General features: G+C 39.5%; 2 long non-coding RNA genes across 2 annotated transcripts in view; both read left to right on the forward strand.

Moving 5' to 3' along the window:
• The window catches only part of LOC145545951 (uncharacterized), a 145714-nt gene that overhangs the window by 9402 nt on the left and 113931 nt on the right, over nt 1–22381 (forward strand). The gene's annotated exons all lie outside the window — the stretch shown is intronic.
• LOC145545952 (uncharacterized) lies at nt 737–21430 on the forward strand. The gene is made up of 3 exons (XR_014082362.1): nt 737–913; nt 4817–4947; nt 21244–21430. It is a non-coding gene; the product is annotated as an uncharacterized LOC145545952 (long non-coding RNA).

Raw genomic sequence — 22381 nt, forward strand, 5'->3', positions numbered from 1 at the left:
CAAAAGGCCTTTTCTGGGCATTTTTCTGCCTCCTTCATTTCTCGTTTTAAAGCCTCCCCGTCTCTGTGTCTGACCTCTATGCAGACATGATTCCCCATCTTAGAACATGCATTTCATTCTTGGGCCAGAGAATTTACCCTGCCTTATTTGCAGGCTACAGTTTGCTGACACTGTGTTCTATTTGTCTGTCACTCACCAGTTCTTTGATTCTCCAAGTCTTTTCCACCGTTTCAAGTTCTGCCTCCACTACCCCAAACTGCCATGGGAGAGTTTTCGTAATAAAAATATACAGTTTGATAACTTTATGGTTCTACTTCCCTGCCATTCACTCGTTGGTTTTTACAGGACAAATCCCGAAACTTGCCATACATAAGACTTTTCATACTCTGGCCCCAGTAAACCTCTACATGCTGAGCTTTTTCTGCCCTCTCAATCCATGCTCTGTCCACGAAAGGCACACTGAACTTTCCATCTTAGCCTGGGCAGAGTATGCCCATTTGTGATTTTATAACCTTGTACCTGTTTTCCCATTTCTTTGGTTTGACCTCAGCTCCCTTTTCTCAGCCTGGTGAGCTCCTCAGCTTCGATATCGTCTCTTCCGTGATTCTGTTCTCACTTGACCAGACAGACAAGCTTGTCTCTCCTTGATATATTCACAGCATTTGTCTGTGACTCTATTCCAGTGCTTAACACATTGTTGAGTCATTTATGTGTTTACATGTCTGACTCCCTCACCAGTCTGCAAGCTGTTTGGGGGCTAGGATGGTGGGTTATTTATTGATGAATCCAGATGTTCCTGCTTCTGCTGCTGACCATGACATTGTAGGAATTAAGACCTAAGATTTGAAATCAGATTATCATCTGGATTTAAAACCTGTTCTACCCTTTACTTGCTGGCTTTGAGACCAGGAAAGTAAGTTACCTTCTTTAAGACTAAATTTTCTGGGTTTTTTGTTTGCTTGTTTGTTTTGAGTTGTAAGTGCTCTTTTTTTAAAATGTATTTATTTTTTTTAATTGAAGGATAATTGCTTTGCAGAATTTTGTCATTTTCTGTCAAACCTAAACATGAATCAGTCATAGGTATACATATGTCCCCTCCCTCTCAACCTCACTCCCATCTCCCTCCCCACCCTATCCCTCTAGGTTGATACAGAGCCCCTGTTTGAGTCCCCTGAGACATACAGCAATTTCCCATTGGCTATCTACTTTGCATATGGTAATGTAAGTTTCCATGTTACTCTTTCCATACATCTCACCCTCTCCTCCCCTCTATCCATGTCCATAGGTCTGTCCTCTGTGTCTGTTCCTCCATTGCTGCCCTGCAAATAAATTCTTTGGTATCATCTTTCTAGATTCCATATATATGTGTTAGTATACAATATTTATCTTTCTCTTCTGACTTACTTTGCTCTGTATAATAGGCTCTGGGTTCATCCACCTCATTAGAACTGATTCAAATGTGTTTCTTTTATGGCTGAGTCATATTCCATTATGTGTATGTACCACACCTTCATTATCCATTCATCTGTCAGTGTACATCTAGGTTGTTTCCATGTTCTAGCTATTGTAATAGTGCTGCGGTGAATAATGGGATACATGTGTCTTTTTAAATTTTGGTTTCCTCAAGGTGTATGCCTAGGAGCGGGATTGCTGGGTCATATGATGATTTTACTCCTAGGGTTTTTTAAGGACTTTCTGTACTGTCTTCCATAGTGGCTGTACCAATTTACATTCCCACCAACAGTGCAAGAGGGTTCCCTTTTCTCCACACTCTCTCCAGCATTTATTGTCTATAGACTTTTTGATGATGGCCATTCTGATGAGTGCAAGGTAATATCTCATTCTAGTTTTGATTTGCATTTCTCTAATAATGAGCGATATTGACATCTTTTCATGTATTTGTTAGCCATCTGTATATCTTCTTTGGGGAATTGTCTGTTTAGGTCTTTTTCCCACTTTTGGATTGGGTTGTTTTACTGGTATTGAGTTATATGTGCTGCTTGTATATTTTGGAAATTAATCCTTTGTCAGTTGTTTCATTTGCTATTACTTTCTCCCATTCTGAGGGTTGTCTTTTCACCTTGCTTATAGTTTCCTTTGCTGTGCAAAAGCCTTTAAGTTTAATTAGGTCCCACTTGTTTATTTGTGTTTTTATTTCCATTACTCTAGGAGGTGGGTCATAGAGGATCTTGCTTTGATTTATGTCATCAAGTGTTCTGCCTGTGTTTTCCTCTTTTTTTTTTTTAAAGAATAAGAATGCTTATTTATAGGATTGTGTGTATTACATGAAGTAACCTGTATAACCTGTGTAAACCTGTGTAAACTACTTAACAAGTAAAACCTGCAATTATTATATTATAGCATAATATATACAATAATAATATAATATAATATTATAATTCATACTGAACAGTTACCATATACCAAGCATAAGTTTGCTAAATCTCACAGAAGTTATCTTGAGAAGACATTATTATTCCCATTTTACAGGCAGGTAAATAGGCTTAGGGAGAATAAGGCACTTTCCCAGGGTCATGTGGTTGGTATGTAATAAGCATCTAGATGGGTGTGCTTATTACTAGGGGTTCAGAACAAGCTCATTGATGAATCTATTTGAGTATGCCTCTAGCTTTTGTCTCTCTGGGGGTCAGTTCAAATTCCTTTGGTTGATTTCAAATTCCTTTGCCACTGGTGCCAGAGTTCAGCCCAAGAAAGGCCTGTCCGGTTTTCCCTCCCTACCACCATTCAGACTGAGTTGGGAGCCATGCTGCCTGTGGGCTTGTTTGTTTGTTTTCATCTTCACCAGAAAGATGTCTTCAGACCTGTTCCCAGGTCAGTTCACAAACTCATTCCATCTGCCTTACAATTAAGATTCAGAAGCAGACAGCAAGAAAATTCCTCCCTCTGCACCAATTCCAATCAGCGATTATACTCTTAATGACCAGCTAATAATGAATTCACAAAAGCAAAACCACACCATTAAATATAGAATTGTATTGATGCTGACCTACTGGGAGCACTTTGTGTTCCTTTTCCAGAACAACATCTGAGAACAAGAATATAATCCTCTTCCCTTGAACATTTTTTGCCCTTTTAAGTAGAGACATTTCTAAAATAAAGATCTGCAAGGAGTTATTCATTCCCCAGAAGCTAGTAACAGGATGTTTTCAAAGTACAGTCCAGGGCTGCATCATGTTCCCTGTGAACCGTTAGAACGTGACTGAGGCTCCGAGTTGCCCATCCACAGACCAGCCTAAGTGGTGATTAAAACAAGGTCCTCTCAAGTGAGTGCAAGTGGGCACTGCACGTGCTAGCACATAGCAGGGAAATGGGAGAAGAGATGTTTGAAAACTAAACCAAACTAAGCGTTCTAACAACCTGGTGGTGAACATGACGCCAGGCCAGCCTCCATCCTGAGAGCTTTACGTGTAAGATCTCACTGGGACCTGAGAAGAGTCCTGGGAAGGAGCCCCTGTCATTGTTCCCATTTTACAGATGAGCAGAGTTTGGAGAGTTCATGATGACCTAAAGATGTGTGCCCTGGTATATCTGGTTTCCAACCCCGTCTCTAAGTCATGACTCAAAGAGAAAAGTCCTGAGTCTCCCCGTAGTGGTGATGGAAGATGCTATGTCTGTATTTTGGCTGAATGGGTACCAAGCCTGGTCATTAGTTCTTTCACATACATAAGTCCATTTGAGCCTGACTAGCTCATTGTTAGGTAGGTCTTGCCCATTGTCCTCATTTTGTCGGGAAGCTGGGGAATCGGATAAATTATGTCACTCAAGGTGATCCAGTTGGTGAGTGGAACAACCTTGGCATTTCAGGCTAGATCCACCTGCTTCTCTGGTAGGGTGATTGGGGTCAGTAGTGGGGAGAGGCAGAAGGAAGCTCCTGATCTTTTATGGGGTTGAGTGGGTAGCATCTTGCTTCACCGAGGTTGGATTCTCTGTTTGGAAAAGGCCAGCTGAGACCAGAAAGACCCAGGTTCCCCCATTCCTGCCAGGCTCAATAGCCCTTTGCACAATATCTGGAATATAATGAAGTGCTAAATAAATTATAATTTTTATAATTCTTATTTTATTATTACCACTGCCAGTAAGAGATTGCTACCACAGAAAGCTCCCAAATAAAGATATATGGCTTAGATCTCTCATAGCTTGTTTTATTTTTGGCAAGGAAAGAGACTTCTGGAAAGAGGCCTTTTCAAGGTTGAAGCTCAAACAGACTCCAGGAATCCAGGAACACTAGCTCCAATGCCAAATCTTGAAAGCTCTGATAAAAGTGATTATTGATTAATGCTCTGCAGTCTGCCCACCCCAGGGGCGGATGCTGCCTGCCTACTAAGAGGAAAACCTGCTGACGACTGGCCTTGTCAGACACTGCTGGGGTCCTGGAGAAGTCAGGGAATTTGCCTTCCTTGACAAATGTGGAGAAGCAGGAACACCCCTATCTGTCAGGGGTTTTGCAGGCTTAGCCTGGCTGGGAGGTCAGGGACATGTACACGACCCTGGGAGGAGCCTCCTCTCACATCACCACATTTCTGATACCTGCAGTCTGTGTTGCGATTCTGTTTTGCTTACTGAGAAGCTAGACCATACAAATGTAACAGGGAAAAACAAATCTGACTCCATATTAGATTTGTTTCTTTAATCTTTGTATTCTGCTGTTTTTTCTTTCAATTAAGAATTTTGCCTGTATCCTAAAATATACAAGATCGTCCATTGTCAAGGTTCTGACTTTTAAGGGTTTAACACTTTCCTATTCATAAGGAGATAGAAAGCTGCAGAACAGAGAATAACATTTGTCCTGATGAAGGTTTACAGGAACATCATGACCTGGCCTCTGTGGACAGCTGCAAGAACAAAGGATTCCAACCCAAGAAGTTTGCAAAAGCCAGTCATGCTCCCTCCTCTTTTAGTATAAAAGAAGCCTGAATTCTGACTTGGGTAAGATAATTTCGTAGAACATTAGTCTGCCATATTCTTGGACTTTCAGCTTTCCAAGTAAAGTCATTATTCCCTATCCCAGCACCTTTTATTGGTCTGTTGGGTGGCGAACAGAACTTTTAACACAAATAGAGTATATTTTTAGTCTTGCTTGACCAAAGTCATCATCTTCCCCTTCCATAACAGCCTTCTCTTGTCTCCCCATGCTTTCTCAGTAATAGTAGCCATATACCCAGACATCCCTGGAAAACTTCTCTAATCTTTCTCTCCCTGATGCCCTCTATTCATTTTTCTGGTCCTGTGGATGCTACTTCTACGACATCTCTCAGCTCCATCACTTTCCACTGCCATTAGTTTGTTTTCATCAACTCTCTTCTGGGCTGTTGCAAGCTTGGCTTTTACTATTCTTGCTCCTGCTAAAATAAAACAAAGCAAAACCCCAGTAACTCTCTATCAGGTGATGCTATTCTTATTATATAGTAAAAAACAACTCTAAAATCTTCGTGGTGTTCAACACAGAGGTTTCTTTCTTGCATACTTTACATACTCATCACTGGTTGTCTGCATCTCTGTTCTACATTACTCAGGATCCATACATTGAAATGCAATGAACACTTTCTGGAATAATTAATATCTGTCTTCCTGTCCCAGAGAAAGAGAGAGAACATGGTGAGTTCTCTTCTCTCTCTCTCTTATTTTTCCTGGTGATTTATTGCTTAACGATTTTCCTAGAAGTGACACAAATTTCTTATCATATTTAATTGGCTAAGCAAGTCTTATGACAAAACAAGTTTCAATAAAATTATCCACCACTGAGGTGGGGAATCAAATGTTGGCAAGTAGTTTCATAGTCCACTGGGCTTCCCAAGTAGCACAGTATTAAAAAAATCTACCTGCTAATGCAGGAGATACAAGAGACATGGGCTTGATCCCTAGGTCAGGAAGATCCCCTGGAGCAGAAAATGGCAACCCACTCCAGTATTCTTGCCTGGAAAATTCCGTGGACAGAGGAGCTTGGCGGGCTACAGTCCATGGGGTTACAAAGAGTCAGACGCTACTGAGCGCACACACATTCATATTCTACTATAGCTCTATTATCCCAAGTCTTTATTTTGGCATAGTTGATAACAACTGGACTTTGGCGTCTGATCCTGGATTAAAACGTTCACCAGTATGAGGTATTTTTCTATTTATATATGCTTTCATTCATTATTCCATTTTTCTGTTAGTTCATTGAACCATGAGCTTATCTAAGCAATATATTTTCAACCAAGTCCTATGCAAACAACTAGGGATATATGAGACACAAATACTGTCTTCAAAAGTTTCACAGATGGAGAGATATGAAAAATTAATTTACGAAAAACTGTATCATAGAAAATTACAAACGTATACAAATTTGAATAAAATAGCATAATGAGCTTCCTTGAACTTAGAATTCAGCTTCAACAATTATAAATTAATCACCAACATTGCCATTCTTATTTTGTTTATGCTTCCACCAATATCCTCAATATTATGATTATTTTTTAATTTGAATTTTTACTGAGATCATTGTAGATTACATGAAGTTGTATGAAATGACACAGATCTGTATACCTTTCACTCAGTTTTCCCCCAGAAAGTAACATCTTGCAAAAGCTGTAGTACAGGAAATTCCCTGGCCGTCCAGTGGTTAAGACTCTGTTTCTAATGCGAGGGGTACAAGTTTGATCCCTGGTCAGGGAACTAAGATCCCACATGCTGTACAGAAAATTAAAACAAACAAACAAAACAAAAACTGCCATACAATATCACAACTAGGATATTAACAGTGCTACAATCTGCTGATCTTATTCAGATTTCTCCCTATTTCACCTGTGTATTTGTACTCATACGTGTGTTTTGTCCATAATGTTACATTGAAGAAAATCTCAGACATTATATAATTGCTTCCAGAATTACTAGTTATATATCTCTACAAATTAAGAAATCTAAAAAAAACACAGAATATCATTATTACACCTTGAAAAGTTAACAGTAATTCTTCAGTAACAATAATACTTCAGTTCTCCAACACTACATTAAGGTGGTGGTCAAATTTCCGTTTTTCATGTGTCACTTTTTAATAACTTTGTTTGAATAAGTCCATACCTTGTTTGACATGTATTTTAAGACTCTAAATCTAATATTCACTCCATCTCTTTTTTCCCCTTTGCAACTATGTCTTTTGCCTTTATAGCTTCCATAATTCTGGATTTGAGTGATTGCATCCACATGTTACATTTAAAACATTTTCTCTATCCTCTATTTCTTATAAACTGGCAATTGGATCTAAAGTATTTAGGCTGGTTATTTTTTCTCTGACTGGACTCTTCTACCAGGAGGCACATGAAGTCTCTCTTTGTGATGTTGGTGACAATTGTTAATAACTGCATTTGTTTATTAAGTAGGGGTTACAAAATGGCAACATTCTAATTTTATTGCTTCTTTTTGATTCATTGAATTATTGATTCAGTATAGAATTATTGATTTAGGAATAAAAAAACTTTCCCCCTCTACTCTCTTGTTGCCTAGAGTAAGGAAGTCAAGGTTTTAAAAATAGTAAATCGAGTTCTCTATTATCTTTCAATAGTGACCAATTGCTTTACATTTTTAAAGCATCATTATGTTCTCATGAGTGCAAAGAAATTTGTTGTGTTTTAACCATTTGAAGTTATTTCTCCGTGATGCTCAAAATGTCCTATTTTTGGCCAGTGAAAGTCTCTTTGATTTGGTTCCTGATTCTGACATTACTTACGCTAGTGGTCCTCTTGGAGAATTTCTTAGGAATCCAGTGTGGCAATATTAATATTAATATATTAATTTATATTAATAATGTTTTAGGCTCACCTTGTGCATTTCCTGCTTCAGGTAGAGAATCAGTCACTTCTGCCAGGAACCTGATTTCTTCTACTAGGAAAGGAAATTTCAAGATTGCAGTCTGTGCTTTGGGAATGTTCATTGCTATCAGGTTTTCAGTGTTTTGAGTCTTTTCAGTCAACAAAGCTAAGAAATATTTTCTAAGAGAATCTATTTCGTGAATTTATTCTGATATTTCCAATTCAATGTCAGGATTATAGGGGTTTTCCTTAATCTTTTCTGTATTACATATTTATCTCCTTTCTTGGGAGATGCTTGATCTCATGAAAATTGGAAATAATAGAATTAGAGTATTACAGAAAGTTGCTTTATTATTGCACACACAGTGGAAGAATAATACCAACACCATCTCTTGTACTATAATTATAGAAAACAGTTCATTTTTATATTGTGTCTTAAAAAAAAATCCTTGGTCTATAGTCCACTAGGGATGTACAGGTAAAATTACTGTCCTTTAAAGTTATTTGGAATAATTCCTGTCTGTAGCTCTGCCACAAATCAGATGCATTTTTAGGGATTTTTGTTGTTGTTAACTTGATTCAGTTTTAATTTTTAGTACTTTTATTTTAGTTTGCAATTACAGAAAATAATTTATAATTCTAAATCAAACTTGTAAGACAAAATATGTTCAAATAAGCCTACCTTCCATCTCTGTACCTTTCACCCTATTCCTTCTTTCCATTATGTTGTTAGTGTTTAATCTCTAAGTCATGTCTGACTCTTTTGTGACCGCTTGGACTATAGTCCCCCAGGGTTCTCTATCTGTGGGATTTCCCAGGTAAGAATACTGGAGTTGGTTACCATTTTCTTCTCCAAGGGATCTTCCCAACCAAGGGATTGAGCTCACCTCTCCTTCACTGGCAGGCAGGGTATTTACCACTGAGCCACCAGGGAAGCTAACTCTAATCTAATCCTTCACTTATAGATAATCATTAAAAATATTCATAGTTTATCTTTTATTGTTTTTTTAAGAACTGAAGTGTATATATATATATATATAAAGTATATATATCATCTTTCTCAATAAATAGGAGCATACCAAATGCATGTTTATGTATTTTCTTATTTTATCTTAAACATGTAATTTGAAACTTAACTGCATAGCAGTGTATAGATATTTCTTTTTTTTTTTTTCATCTAAATACTAACACCCTCAATCTCCTTGTTTTTAGTTATGGTCTGTTGGTTTTCTGCTATAAGCAATTGCAATTAATAAACAGATTTTTCTTCCTCCTCTCATTCCCCACTATGAAGTAATATTTTTTTCTCATGATTTTAATTAACAGAACAGGCTCAGGGCTTATCATTCATAATGCAATACATTTTTCTGCCCCTAGAAAACAAGAAAACTTCAAGAGTCACCGCTTTTTAAAATTTTATTTATTTTTGAATTTATTTCTTATTTTGTTATTAGAGTTTAGTTGCTTTACAATTTGTGCTAGTTTCCACTGTACAGAAAAGTGAATCAGCTATAAACATATATCTTCTCTTTGTCACCACAGAGCACTAAGTAGAGTTCTCTGTGCTATACAATAGGTTCTTATTAGTTATCTATTTTATACATGTACCAAGTTGCTTCAGTTGTGTTGAACTCTCTGCGACCCCATGGACTATAGCCTGCCAGGTTCCTCTATCCATGGGCTTCTCCAGGCAAAAATACTGATGATGGAGTGGGTTGCCATTTCCTTCACCAGGGGATCTTCCTGACCCAGGGATCGAACCCATGGCTCTTTTTTCTCCTGCGCTGGCACATGAGTTCTTTACCTCTAGTGCCACCAGGGAAGCCAGTGTTTTACACACAGTAGCAGAGAAGGCAATGGCACCCCACTCCAGTACTCTTGCCTGGAAAATCCCATGGACGGAGGAGCCTGGTAGGCTGTGGTCCATGGGGTCGCTAAGAGTCGGACACGACTGAGTGGCTTCACTTTCACTTTTCACTTTCATGCATTGGAGAAGGAAATGGCAACCCACTCCAGTGTTCTTGCCTGAAGAATCCCAGGGACGGGGGAGCCTGGTGGGCTGCCATCTGTGGGGTCGCATAGAGTTGGACGTGACTGAAGCGACTTAGCAGCAGCAGCAGCAGCAGCAGTGTATATATGTGAATCCCAATCTTCCAATCCATCCCACCTCCCCACCACCATCTCCCACCCCCGGTGTCTAGACATTTGTTCTCTATGTCTGTGTCTGTATTTCTGCTTTGCAAATAGGTTCATCTGTACTGTTTTTCTAGATTCTGCATATATGCATTAATATATATTTGTGTTTCTCTTTTTTACTTACTTCCCTCTATATGATAGCCTCTTGTCTATACAGTTTGGAGGGGTCATTCTTTTATCATATGTAAGGACATTATTCTGCTCTTCAGTTCAGTTCAGCTGCTCATTTGTGTCCGACTCTTTGCAACCCCATGGACTGCAGCACACCAGTCTTCCCTGTCCATCACTAACTCCCAGAGCTTACTCAAATTCATGTCCATTGAGTCGGTGATGCCATCCAACCATCTCATCCTCTGTTGTCCCCTTCTCCTCTTGCTTTTACCTTGCTATTTTCATAATCATTTTGTGTGGTATTTAAGTGTAGTCTTTTTCTCATGCTCAGTTTTACATGAAATTTCTTTTCCTGTGGTCTTTGGAGGGAGGGATGAGTCAGGATAGATTTTCTAGCTTTAGAACTCTGGAGTTCTCTTTTCTGCTGTTTTTGCAGTTTTAAGAAGCCAAGGCCTTATGAATTCTGAGAGCTCATGACTGCTTTTCCTCCTTCCACTTTTATCTGGATTTCTTTGACCTTTGCTTCTATTGTCTCTATTCTGCTCAATATCAGCTCTCTTTCCAGAGGTTTTCCTCACTGTGAAGCTTGGTCTTGAAAGGGTGTGGTAGGTCGACCAGTTAGTTTTGACTGTTTAGGGCATGGACTGCTTCAGCTTTGTAAGAACCCTTGGCATTCACTCACAAATGATGGAGGAAGCTTCACCCTGTGTCACGTCTTTCTTAGGTTCACTCACTGCACTTCCTAATGAACATATGAGGCTCTTCTAGAAGCTCTTCTGGCCTCAGGCTGCCAGATTCCTAACTGCTTCCCTCTCCTACCTGATACACAAATGCTGATACTGTGTGGCACAGACAGCCATGGGTTGTCTTCACTGGGTCTTGTTATGCTGCTCTTGAGAATATCTTATCACCTGGATGTGTTGGAAATATTCATTGTCTGTGGGATTTTAGTTTTGCTATCCTAATTGCTCCGTATGGTCTCATGGGAAGGGATCCAAAAACTACTGGACCACTGTAGCCATCTTTCCACGATTCCAAAGTGAAAGTGAAGTCGCTCAGTCGTGTCCGACTCTCTGCGACCCCCTGGACTGTAGCCTACCAGGCTTCTCCGCCCATGGGATTTTCCAGGCAAGAGTACTGGAGTGGGTTGCCATTTCCTTCTCCAGGAGACCTTCCCCACCCAGGTATTGAACCTGGGTCTCCCGAATTGTAGACAGACGCTTTACCATCTGAGCCACCAGGGAAGTTCCACGATTCCAAAATGTAGCTCTAAAAGTGCTAAAATAGGGACTTCCCTGGTGATCCAGTGGTTAAAATTCTGCCTTTCAACGCAGGTGTGAGTTCAATCCCACATGCTGCATAATGTGGCCCAATTTTTTTTTTTTAAGTGCTAAATTAGCTGTAGGCAGGGGATACTCCTGAAGTGTGGAGGAAGACTGGGGCAAGAGTTGGAGGTCAGCTTGAGGAGGGAACTGCTCTCTGAACAAAGTCTCAGAGGAATGTGTTCCGTTGGGTAAATACTGGAGAATAAGATATCAGATAAAGGGAACATTGTGTGTGAGTGGTCATAGATGAAAGAGTAGGTTGCATGTGCGGATCTGAGAGGCCCTGGCACTTACTCTGTGCAGGGTGGGTGCCCATGGGTGTGGGTGTTACACTTCTCTTTTTTTTTCCACTTTTATATTGGTCATAAGCCTCTGCTTTCCTGCCCTGGCAGTCTTGTTTCCCAGGATGGATTGGTGTTTATGTATTGCTGGTTCTCACCTTTCTCATCCCTGTGTAATTTCTCATTATTCATTGCTATTTACAATCCTCTCAATTTAGAGCCATCTGTGAAGTTAATTTCAGTGCTGTTTACTCTTTTCTCCCAAATCATTAATGAAGATAACACATTCAATGGAATTGAATTTTGCAGGCATTTCTGGGAAATTCCCCTGAGGCTCCCTCTTGTTCCAGGAAATCACCTTTGATTCGAATATGTTATCACTCCTTTGGTCAGTTGCTCATAAGGATATTGGGTTAAAGTTTGTGTTCATTTAAATCCAATTTTTCACAAAGACTCCATGGGGTAACCCAGCCCCAGTTCTCAACAAAACAATAAAGAAGTAATCAAAGATATGCAAATTAAGTCATTATTGAGAAGTTTGTGTTTTTCACTGATTAAATTTGTAGAAGTTTTAAAGGTTAGAACCCAGGGACGGTGAAGTGTGCTGAAATTAGTATTTCTAAATGCTTTTATAAATCAATATGGCATTTACGCATCAGGAGGGTTTATCGTTTTCACTAGCACTATTGTGAATTTATCCTCAGAAGAGGCTTCTACTGCTGCTGCTGACAAGTGCTCAGTCGTGTCCATCTCTTTGCGACCCCAGGGGACTGTAGCCTGCCAGGCTCCTCTGTCCATGGGATTCTCCAGGCGAGAATACTGGAGTGGGTTGCCATTCCCTTCTCCAGGGTGATCTTCCCCACCCAGGGATCAAACCCAGGTCTCTTGTGTCTGCTGAACTGGCCTGCTGATTCTTTACCATGAGTGCCACCTGGTAATTTATCCTGAGAAGATACTCTTAGGGGAAAGAAAAAAAGCTTTTCTGCATGAAAATGGTTTTTGAAGTATTAACCTTCATGTTACAAAATGGGAGCAATAGGGGAATTATTCACCAAATTAAGGTGCATCGACAGCATTAATGGGAAGTGATAAACACATAAGAGAATCTCAACAATTAGTAGTACTGTTATTGTTATTAATATCTTGTTGTTGTTAAACTCTGACCCTAGAAACAGGTTGCTTTTTCCCTTGATGCTATGACAGGACTCCAGTTGACTAATGGGAACATATTTTGTCTTCTAAAATAATTATCGAGAAAGTAAATCAAGACCAATAGTAACTTAGTCCTAGAATGTGGTTTGCTATGAATAAAAACTTTGTAATGGTCAGAACTCTTCAAAGTTGAGATAAGACAGGAGTGTTCGTAGCAGCCTTGTTCATCCAAGCCCCAAATTGGGGTCAACCTAAATGTCTACCAGTTGATGATTGGATAAATAAAATAAATAAATTTATAAAAAAAAAACAAAAAAAAAAACAAAGTAACTTTTTTACCAATCAGTAACTGCAAAGAAAACTCAAAGCACCCTAAGTGAACAATGCAAAAAAAAAAATACCTCTACCTGCTGAATACATCAACTCATTTAAATTTATCGAGCATCAGCTTTGTGCCTGTCACGGCTCTGGTGGTGGACAAGATCAAGTTCCTGCTCTCATAGAGCTTATCATTTAAAGCAAGACTGTCCAACAGAAATGGGAGCCACAAATATAAGCAAAAATATGTCATTTTACAGATGATGGCAGCTAAGTTAAATTTTTTAATCATTAAATTTTAATAATCTATTTAATCTGGCATATAAAACACTATCATGTCAACATGTAATGAACATAAAAATATTAATGTGATATTTTATATTCTTGTTTACATACTGAGTTTTCGAAATGTAGTGTTATTTTAACACAGCTCTTCTCAATTAGGACAAAGAACATTTGCTAAACAGTCACATGTGGCTAGTAGCTGCCATACTGGACACTGCCGACCTGGGAAAAGGGATGGGGCTGCTTCCCCCCCCCCCAAATTTTGTCATATTCTTTGACTACTTATAAACTGTCCGCATATATTTCTCTGATAAAAATAACTAAAAAGAGCTTTCTGGTCAGAGCAAATAGCAACTCCAACCATCTATTTTATGCAAAACTGGAAACAACCTACCATCAATATGAAAACTGAATAAACTGTGGTGTACAAAGGAATACTGAACTATATTATTTCAACATGGATATATCTCAGAATCACACAGGATAAAAAATAAAGTTGCAAGATAAAAAAAAAAAAAATGTGGTATATCCCTCCAGTGGAATACTATTATGGCAATAAAAGAAAGTACTGATGCATGCTACAACACAGTTGAACCTTTGAAACACTGTGCTAAATGAAAGAAACCAGGCAAAAAGTTCACATGACATGATGCCATTTATATAAAAATGTCTAGAATAGGCAAACACATAGAGATAGAAAGTAGATTACTGATTGCTTAGGACTGGAGGGGTAGGGTGCAATGGGAAGTGACTACTCAAGGGCATGGGGTTTCTTTTGGGGGGATAATGAAAATGTGCCATAATTGACTACAGCAGTGGTTGCCAACAGCTCTGTGAATATAAAAACCACTGAATTGTATACTTCAAATGGGTGAATTGAATGGTAGTAAATTATGTCACAATAAAGCTGATGCCAAAAAAGGATGGAATAAGCTGACTACACCAAGCCCAATTGTTTAACCAATCTCTCTAACAGGCAATAGTTCAACCTGTAGCAAGACCTAAGAGAAATAGAGTGACTCAATATCCATGTCAATAATTCTTTCTTAACAAAATCCCAGCTCCTCATAAGTATTCCACAGTTTAGTACAATTCTAATTTTTTAATGTCCTTCCATTTTTACAGTTTTTACAGACAACAAAAGCAATTTTAAAGAAATTTAACACTGGCAAGTCACCTGAACCTTAAACCCAAGAGATTTTGAACCAGTAGGTCTCCTTGCAGATTTAGAAACCATATCAATTAAAATTAGATTTCAGAGAAAATAACAGAAACATCAAGGTAATTATAAATTAAACAAACTGTATTGAAATTAATTCTCTCCTAGTAAATGTTCAGTTCAGTCCAGTCACTCAGTCGTATCCTACTCTTTGCAACCCCATGGACTGCCGCATGCCAGGCTTCCCTGTCCATCACCAACTCCAATACCTTGCTCAAACTCATGTCCATCCAGTCGGTGATGCCATCCAGTCATCTCATCCTCTGTCATCCCCTTCTTCTCCCGCCCTCAATCTTTCCCAGAATCAGGGTCTTTTTCAATGAGTCAGTTCTTTGCCTCAGGTGGCCAAAGTACTGGAGTTTCAGCTTCAGCATCAGTCCTTCCAATGAATATTCAGGCCTGATTTCCTTTAGGACTGACTAGTTTGATCTCCTTGCAGTCCAAGGGGCTTTCAAGTGTCTTCTCCAGTACCACAGTTCAAAAGCATCAGTTCTTCGGTGCTCAGCTTTCTTTATAGTCAAACTTTCATATCCATACATGACTATTGGAAAAACCATAGCTTTGACTAGATGGACCTTTGTTGGCAGAGTAATGTCTCTGCTTTTTAATATGCTGTCTAGGTTAGTCATAGCTTTTCTTCCAAGGAGCAGGCATTTTTTAATTTCATGGCTGCAGTTACCATCTGCAGTGATTTTGGAGCCCCCCAAAATAAAGTCTGTCACTGTATCCATTGTTTCCCAATCTATTTGCCATGAAGTGATGGTACCCCATGCCATGATCTTAGTTTTCTGAATGTTGAGTTTTAGGCCAACTTTTTCACTCTCCTCTTTTACTTTCATCAAGAGGCTCTTCTACTTCGCTTTCTGCCATAAGGATGGTGTCATCTGCATAACCCAGGGATCAAACTGGGGTCTCCTGCATTGCAGGCGGATTCTTTACCAACTGAGCTATCAGGGAAGCCCCCCAGTAAATGTGGGTAAATATAAATAATCCATGGTGGACAAGACATTACCATGATCACTGGATCTTAGTTCCTTTCTAGCATCTAATTCACCATTTCAAAACAGCATTCACCTCATAGTCCATGACTGCCCATGTCTTGCCAACACATCAAAATTCCAGCTAGGAATCAAGAGGACAGAGAGAAAAGAAGAACATAGTTTTTCTGTGTATGACTTTATTCAAAAAATTGGAAATAACCTTCTGCATGTTTCTTTTTTGCTGGAACTTAGTCACATGCCGCCATTAGCGGCTGAGGTGCCTAAGAAATGTTGCTTTTATTTGAGTGACCAGACGCCTAGCTAAAATTTGACAGGGAGAATGAATTTTAGAGGACTAGCTTCCCCTGATACAAAGGCTCTCTGTCCGTGATTTTTCACTTGCAGATGTAAGGAAATGTGTATTCAGAATTCTTGGATGCGAATTCTATCTCTAATCTGGAAAATCATTTAACATCTGTGAAACTATTTCCTTTCCTACTCAGTTAAAAATTTATTCCTACCTCATTCAACCATGGGAAGGGTTAAGCATGTTAATATGCGATGAAAGAGTTTTTCAAACCTTAAAGCAATACACAGATGAAAGATGTACTTGAAAAAGAGTACACATAGGTAGGATATAATAGCTGGCTTTCAATGTCTGAAGGAATTCCCGAGAAAGACGTGTTTTTTTTTTTTTAAACCCTCTTGTCACTCCAGAGGGCGAAACTAGCCTCCAGCTGTGTATCAGATAGCCAGTGTCTTCATCGCAGAACTACTCCCTTGTTACCACTTTCTTGGAGATTGGCATTCTCTTTCTTCTTCCTCCTTTCCTGCCTGCATCTGTGACAGTTTACATGGTCTTCTGATACACAGGATATCTAGATTGGAAAGCCAAGTATGGAAGGAAAAACTGGCACATGTGTAAGTCGAACTTCTCATTTTCTTTTTGCAACACATACAGAAGAAAGAACATGGGCTTTGGTATAAGGCAATATGTTTCCTGAATGCTCCTCAAAGGTAGATCTCACACATTATTTGGGTCTATAACCCTGGAGTCTCACCTGGGCTGGGAGCAAAAGCCTCGTCTCATTGAAAATCTGTGGAACTGTTATTCAAGATGCACGTTGTTTTAAATCTCAGCTCTCTTACTGACCAGCTATGAGACCACCATCACTTCACTTCTATGTGCTTCAACTTTCCCCTCGTGAAAAAATGAAAATACTGAAAGCTGAAAGGATTCAACAGGACAAGGATTCAATGTAAGCGTCTGTATCAGAGTCCTGAGACTGCTGTAACAAATTGCCACACACTTGGTGGCTTAAAACAACAGAAACATATTCTCTCACAGTTCTGGACACCAGAAGTGCTGTGTTTCCTTCAGAGGTTCTAAGGGAGACTCTTTCTTTGCCTCTTATAGCTTCCGGTATCTGCTGGCATCCTTTTCTTTGTGGCTAGATCACTCCAGTCTCTGCTTCCATCTTCACATCACCTTCTCTTCTTTTTTGTGTATTTTCCTCTTTTGTCTCTTTTAAGGATGTCTGTCTTTGGATTTAAAGCCCACCAGGAAATCCAGGATGATCTCATCTCAAGATCCTTAATTATGTCTTCAGAGACTCTTTCTTCCAAATAAGACCACATGCACAGGTTCTATGGATTTGCACTTGGACTCATCTTTTAGGGAAGTCAGGGTTACCATTCAATCCATGCAGTCCCTTTCATCAAGTTCCTCTTCCCAGCAGAAAAAGTCTAGCATCCTGTGGAATTCAAGGAGCTTTGTATGCAACTTTTCACTCTAGTAAACAAAAAATTTTGTATTGCTGTTATTCTTTCCTTTACCAATATTTCATTTCATTTTACTCCTCTGTGTCACCAGCTGTTTGTCCACTCCTGGGGATACTGAGATAAGAGACACCCAGGCTGTTAGAAGCTCAGTCCTGTGGAGTCAGTTCACTCATTTTGAATCCACCTTCTAGAAAATCTGTAGGAGGATAACATAAGTGTCCCTATGGAAACCTTAACAATCCACTTACTTATGCATTCTCCAAATACTTATTGAATACCTCCTATGTGTCAAGCTCCTTGCTAAGCCATAGGGGAGGCTTAGAGGTGACTAAAATACAATATCTACCTTCAGGAAGCTTATGATAAAAAAAAGTAAATTTGAAACATACAAAAAGAAAGATCGCTCATAGTAGAAAGGTAAATAAAATGAGATTGGACTTTTGAACCTTTTGCGATGAAAAGAACATGCAAACATTGGAAACAAAGACTCCCTAAGCTTGCAATTTTTCAAACATTCATTGAAGGTTGAACACCCTCAGTTCAGAGACAGCAGAGGGAGGGTTTATTCTTGACAGTGCAGTTTTTCACAATGTTCTGAGAAAGAGGGAATACTTTTAATGGAAAGGTTAAAGTTGAAGTGTATTTGGGGATTGAGGGAGGGGGAAAGGGTGGAAAGATACCAACTGTATTATTAATAAAATTGATCCAAGCTAGGCCAGTGGAAATAGAAGGAAGAATTACATCAATAAGACAAATGGTACCTCCTGTAACCTTGAACTCAGTATTGATAGAAGGGTGGATGGGGAGATTTGGAGAATCAATGAAGCTATCTCTAAAATCTTAAGGCAATTGATTGAAAGAGAGTGAAGAATACAGGTGGGAAAAAAGTTCAGCCTTTCATCATTGCAATGAGGCCATAGTGTTGATCACTTGCTCTTAAAATCAGACTCTTAATACGAGCTTTAGGAAGGAAAAAAAAAAAAGGCGTCACATCACCTGAAAATAGGTTAGGCTGCTCTGCTGTATTTATAGGAAGAGAATGATCTAGTTCATGCATTCAAAGTAGTTCAGCTTTTATGTCTGAAATCAAATCAGACCAGTTTAGGATGATGAAATCTTTACCTTTACTTTCTTAAATACCCATCCTTATAGTTCTTCTTGTGTAAAAAAGGAAGGTGGAAATATTCAGTCAACATGTTCTGATGCTAAAATGAAATATGAGATGGTGTATTTCAGTGGTACCTTGCAACCTCACTTACAGCAGCTCCTTCACAAACTTCTTGTTTACTTTTGAACTTCTGAACCAAAAGTCTAAATAGCCCAGAATGCGAGTCCCATATCTCAGTAGTTTTTCTTCTTCTTCTTCTTGTTCAGTCGCTAATTTGTGTCCAACTCTTTGCGACCCCATGGACTGCAGCCTGCCAGGCTTGCCTGGACCCCATGGACTGCAGCATGCCAGGCTTCCCTGTCCTTCACTGTTCTCCTGGAATTTGCTCAAACTCATGTCCATTGAGTCAGTGATGCCAAACAAGCATCTCATCCTCTGCCACCCCCTTCTCCTTTTGCCTTCAAGCTTTCCCAGCATGAAGGGTCTTTCTTGAACATATTTAATAAACCTAGTATTTTAGATGAGCCAGGAAAAGGCTGGTCTCTTACGTGTGTTGTTATTATTACAACTACTTGTGGTTCCTCTTAGTTACTGGAAATTCAGAAAATAGATTGATCTACTAACCAGATACTTTTATATAGGGATACATTGTGGCCAGTACTTGCCCACCATTCTTTTCTCCTTATTCCAGTTAAATCACCCTGATTTTTTTTTAGATGGTTACCCATCTTCCACTATCAGTTTATTCTTTTCTTCAACAAATATTTCTGGCTCCTACCACATGCCAGGTTCTATAATAGGTATGAGGGGCATAGAGGTGAGTCAGATGGATGAGTTTCCTGCCCTGGTAGAGTCTGTATGCTAGCAGGGAAAACAGGAAATAAACAAATAAATATATAATTTATGGTGGAGAGAAATATTATCAGGAAAAATAAAGTAGGTAGAATGTAAACTTTGGGAGAAATTGGAAAAGAAGAGTATGTGATGAGGAAATATTTTTTTCTCTTTGTTTCAATTATACACACACACACATAGATACGTTCTTTTTTATATTCTTTTCTGTTACAGTTTACCACAGGATACTGAATATAGTTCCCTGTGCTATATATAGTAAGATCTTGTTGTTTATCATTCTGTATATACTAATTTGCATCTGCTGATCCCAGACTCTCAATCCATCCCTTCCCCACGCCACCTTGGCAAGTCTCTTCTCTATGGCTGTGAGTCTGTCCTGTAGATGAGTTCGTTTGTGTCGTATTTTACGTTCCACACATAAATGATACCATATGGTATTTTTCTTTCTATTTTTGATTTACTTCACTTAGTATGATAAGCTCTAGGTTGGTCCATGTTGCTTCAACTGGCAACACAATTCTTTTTATGGCCAGGTAATATTCCATTGCATATATGCAGCACATCTTTATCCATTCATCTGTTGCTAGACACGTAGGCTGTTTCCGTGTTTTCGCTTCTGTAAACATTGGGGGCAGGTGTCTTTTTGAATTGTAGTTTTGTCTGGATATACGAGTCACAGGGAAATATTCTTGAAGGAAGTTCACTGTAGTCGAAACTGAATAACATGAGGAAACAAGCCTCGTGTTATTGATTGTTATATGATAGTTCTCTGAGGCAAATAGCTCAGGCAGAGAGAAAAGCAGATTCAAAGTCCCTGTGGTGGTAACTAGCTTGGTATTTTACAGAAACAGCAAGATCAATGTGGCTGAAATAGAGTGAGAAAGGAAAGTGGAATGAGACAAGAGTGAGAGGTGAAGGTATGGCTTGTATCAAGTAGGACCTTGTGGGTCATAGGAAGGAATTTGGATCTTATTCTGAGTGAATATGGGCCACTGGAGGGTTTTGTATAGGGGAAAGATTTATATCTTTTAAAGGTGATTCAAGCTGCTATGTAGAGAATAAAATATACAAAGCAAAAGAGGAAGCTGAGAGTACGGTTGGGAGGACACTACAAACATGAGAAGTGGTTAGATGTGGGATGTATTTTTTGAAAGAAGAGCTAAAAGACTTGCTAGTGGACACAGAGGGTGTAAATAGCCAGAAATTAAGGATGATCACAAAGTTTTCATCTTGAGCAGCTTGTGGATGGTGGTGACCTTTAATGAAATGGAGAAGATTAGGAGAAGGGTAGGCTTGGGGTAGAGTATCAACAATTCTATTCTGAAAACTTAAATTTGAGTCCAGCCTCAAACTGACATGAGTAGAGCCAACCATGGGTATATTAACATCTGTCCATCAATAACTTTTTTTTTAACAAAATCTCTAATCTTTATTTTAATTAAAAAAAAAACTATTAGTTTATCACTTACTTTTGTCTGTGCTGGGTCTTTTTTTCTGCGTGGGCTTTTTTCTAGTTGCAGCAAGCAGGGGCTACTCTCTAGTTGTGGTGCATGGGCTTCTCATTGCAGTGGCTTCTCTTGTAGCACATGAACTTGGTTGCTCTGCGGTATGTGGGATCTTCCCGGCCCAGGGATCAAACCTGTGTCCCCTGCATTAACAAGCAGGTTCTTTACCACTGAGCCACCGGGAAAGCCTGGTGTGTGCTCAGCACCACCACACAGAAAGAGCCCAGAATCTTTCTGTTCAGACATTAGAATCCCGCTTTTCCGTGCGATGACTTGCTTGGTCTCACCACCAGAGTTCTCTCCTCTTTTCATTGACAGATACTGCTCCCCATTCACAACAAGACATCCTGGGGTCCATGTTTCAGTGGAATTGGTGAGCTTCTGAAGTCACTCAGCCTGCAGCCTTTTACTTGACAACACCCCCTACGGTGTTCCATAATTGCCTGGAAATGCATGGTGTCTCCTATCTTGTTGCTTAATTAAAATTCAGTTCTGTTCAACAGAGTCCCAATTCAGAGGTGTTTTTGTCTTTCTTTTTCCTACTATCATTTGAAGACCCCTGATTGTGATACTTCCTTGCTTCATCCGGAAATTGTCTGAACTATTTCCATGGGCAGTGTGTCATTGTAGCGATTCCCAGGAAAGAAAGGCACCATGTTCCATGGAGAACATATTAAGTGGTGCTTTTTATTAGTTACTTGATTTGATTTCCATTTGGCAGGTCATATTATCCCCATTAATGCTGAGAAGAAACTGAGGCTCAGAGAGGTTAGGTAGCTTACCTAAGATTGCACAGCTTGTCAGGGCATGAACAAGAATTAAAAACGGAATCAGTTGTCTGTTTTATATACCTATAATGTTATTTATTTATTTTTTGCTGTTCTGGGTGTTTATTGCTGTGCGGGCTGTTCTCTAGTTGCAGTGAGTGGGAGCTACTCTCTAGTTGCAGTGTGCAGGCTTCTCATTGCGGCGGCTTCTCTTGTGGAGCACAGGCTCTAGGGTGCGTGGGCTTCAGTAATTGTGGCTCCCAGGCTCTAGAGCACAGACTCAATAATTGCGGCACACGGGGTTGGTTGCTCTAAGATGTGTGGGATGCTCCCAGATCAGGTATCGAAACTGTGTCTCCTGTATTGGCTGGGAGAGTCTTTACCACTGACCCACCAGGAAAGCCCTCAGTTGTCTTTTAAAAAAATATTTATTTTTATTTGGCTGCATTGTGTCTTAGTTGCAGCATGTGTGGGGTCTTCGTTGCATTATATGGGGTGGGGTGGGCTCCAGAGGATGTTGGCTCAGTAGCTGTAGCCCCAGAGCTTAGGGAATCTTAGTTACCCAACCAGGGATCAAACCTGTGTCCTCTGCACTACAAGGCAGATTCTTAACTACTGGACTACCAGGGAAGTCCCCAGTAAGTTGTCTTTGCCATGTCTTGAGAAGGATACTAAAGGAGTGAGAGGTA

This window comes from Giraffa tippelskirchi, chromosome 4 (assembly GCF_054371585.1).
Source record: "Giraffa tippelskirchi isolate mGirTip1 chromosome 4, T2T-mGirTip1v1.2.pri, whole genome shotgun sequence".
Classification (NCBI taxonomy): domain Eukaryota; kingdom Metazoa; phylum Chordata; class Mammalia; order Artiodactyla; family Giraffidae; genus Giraffa; species Giraffa tippelskirchi.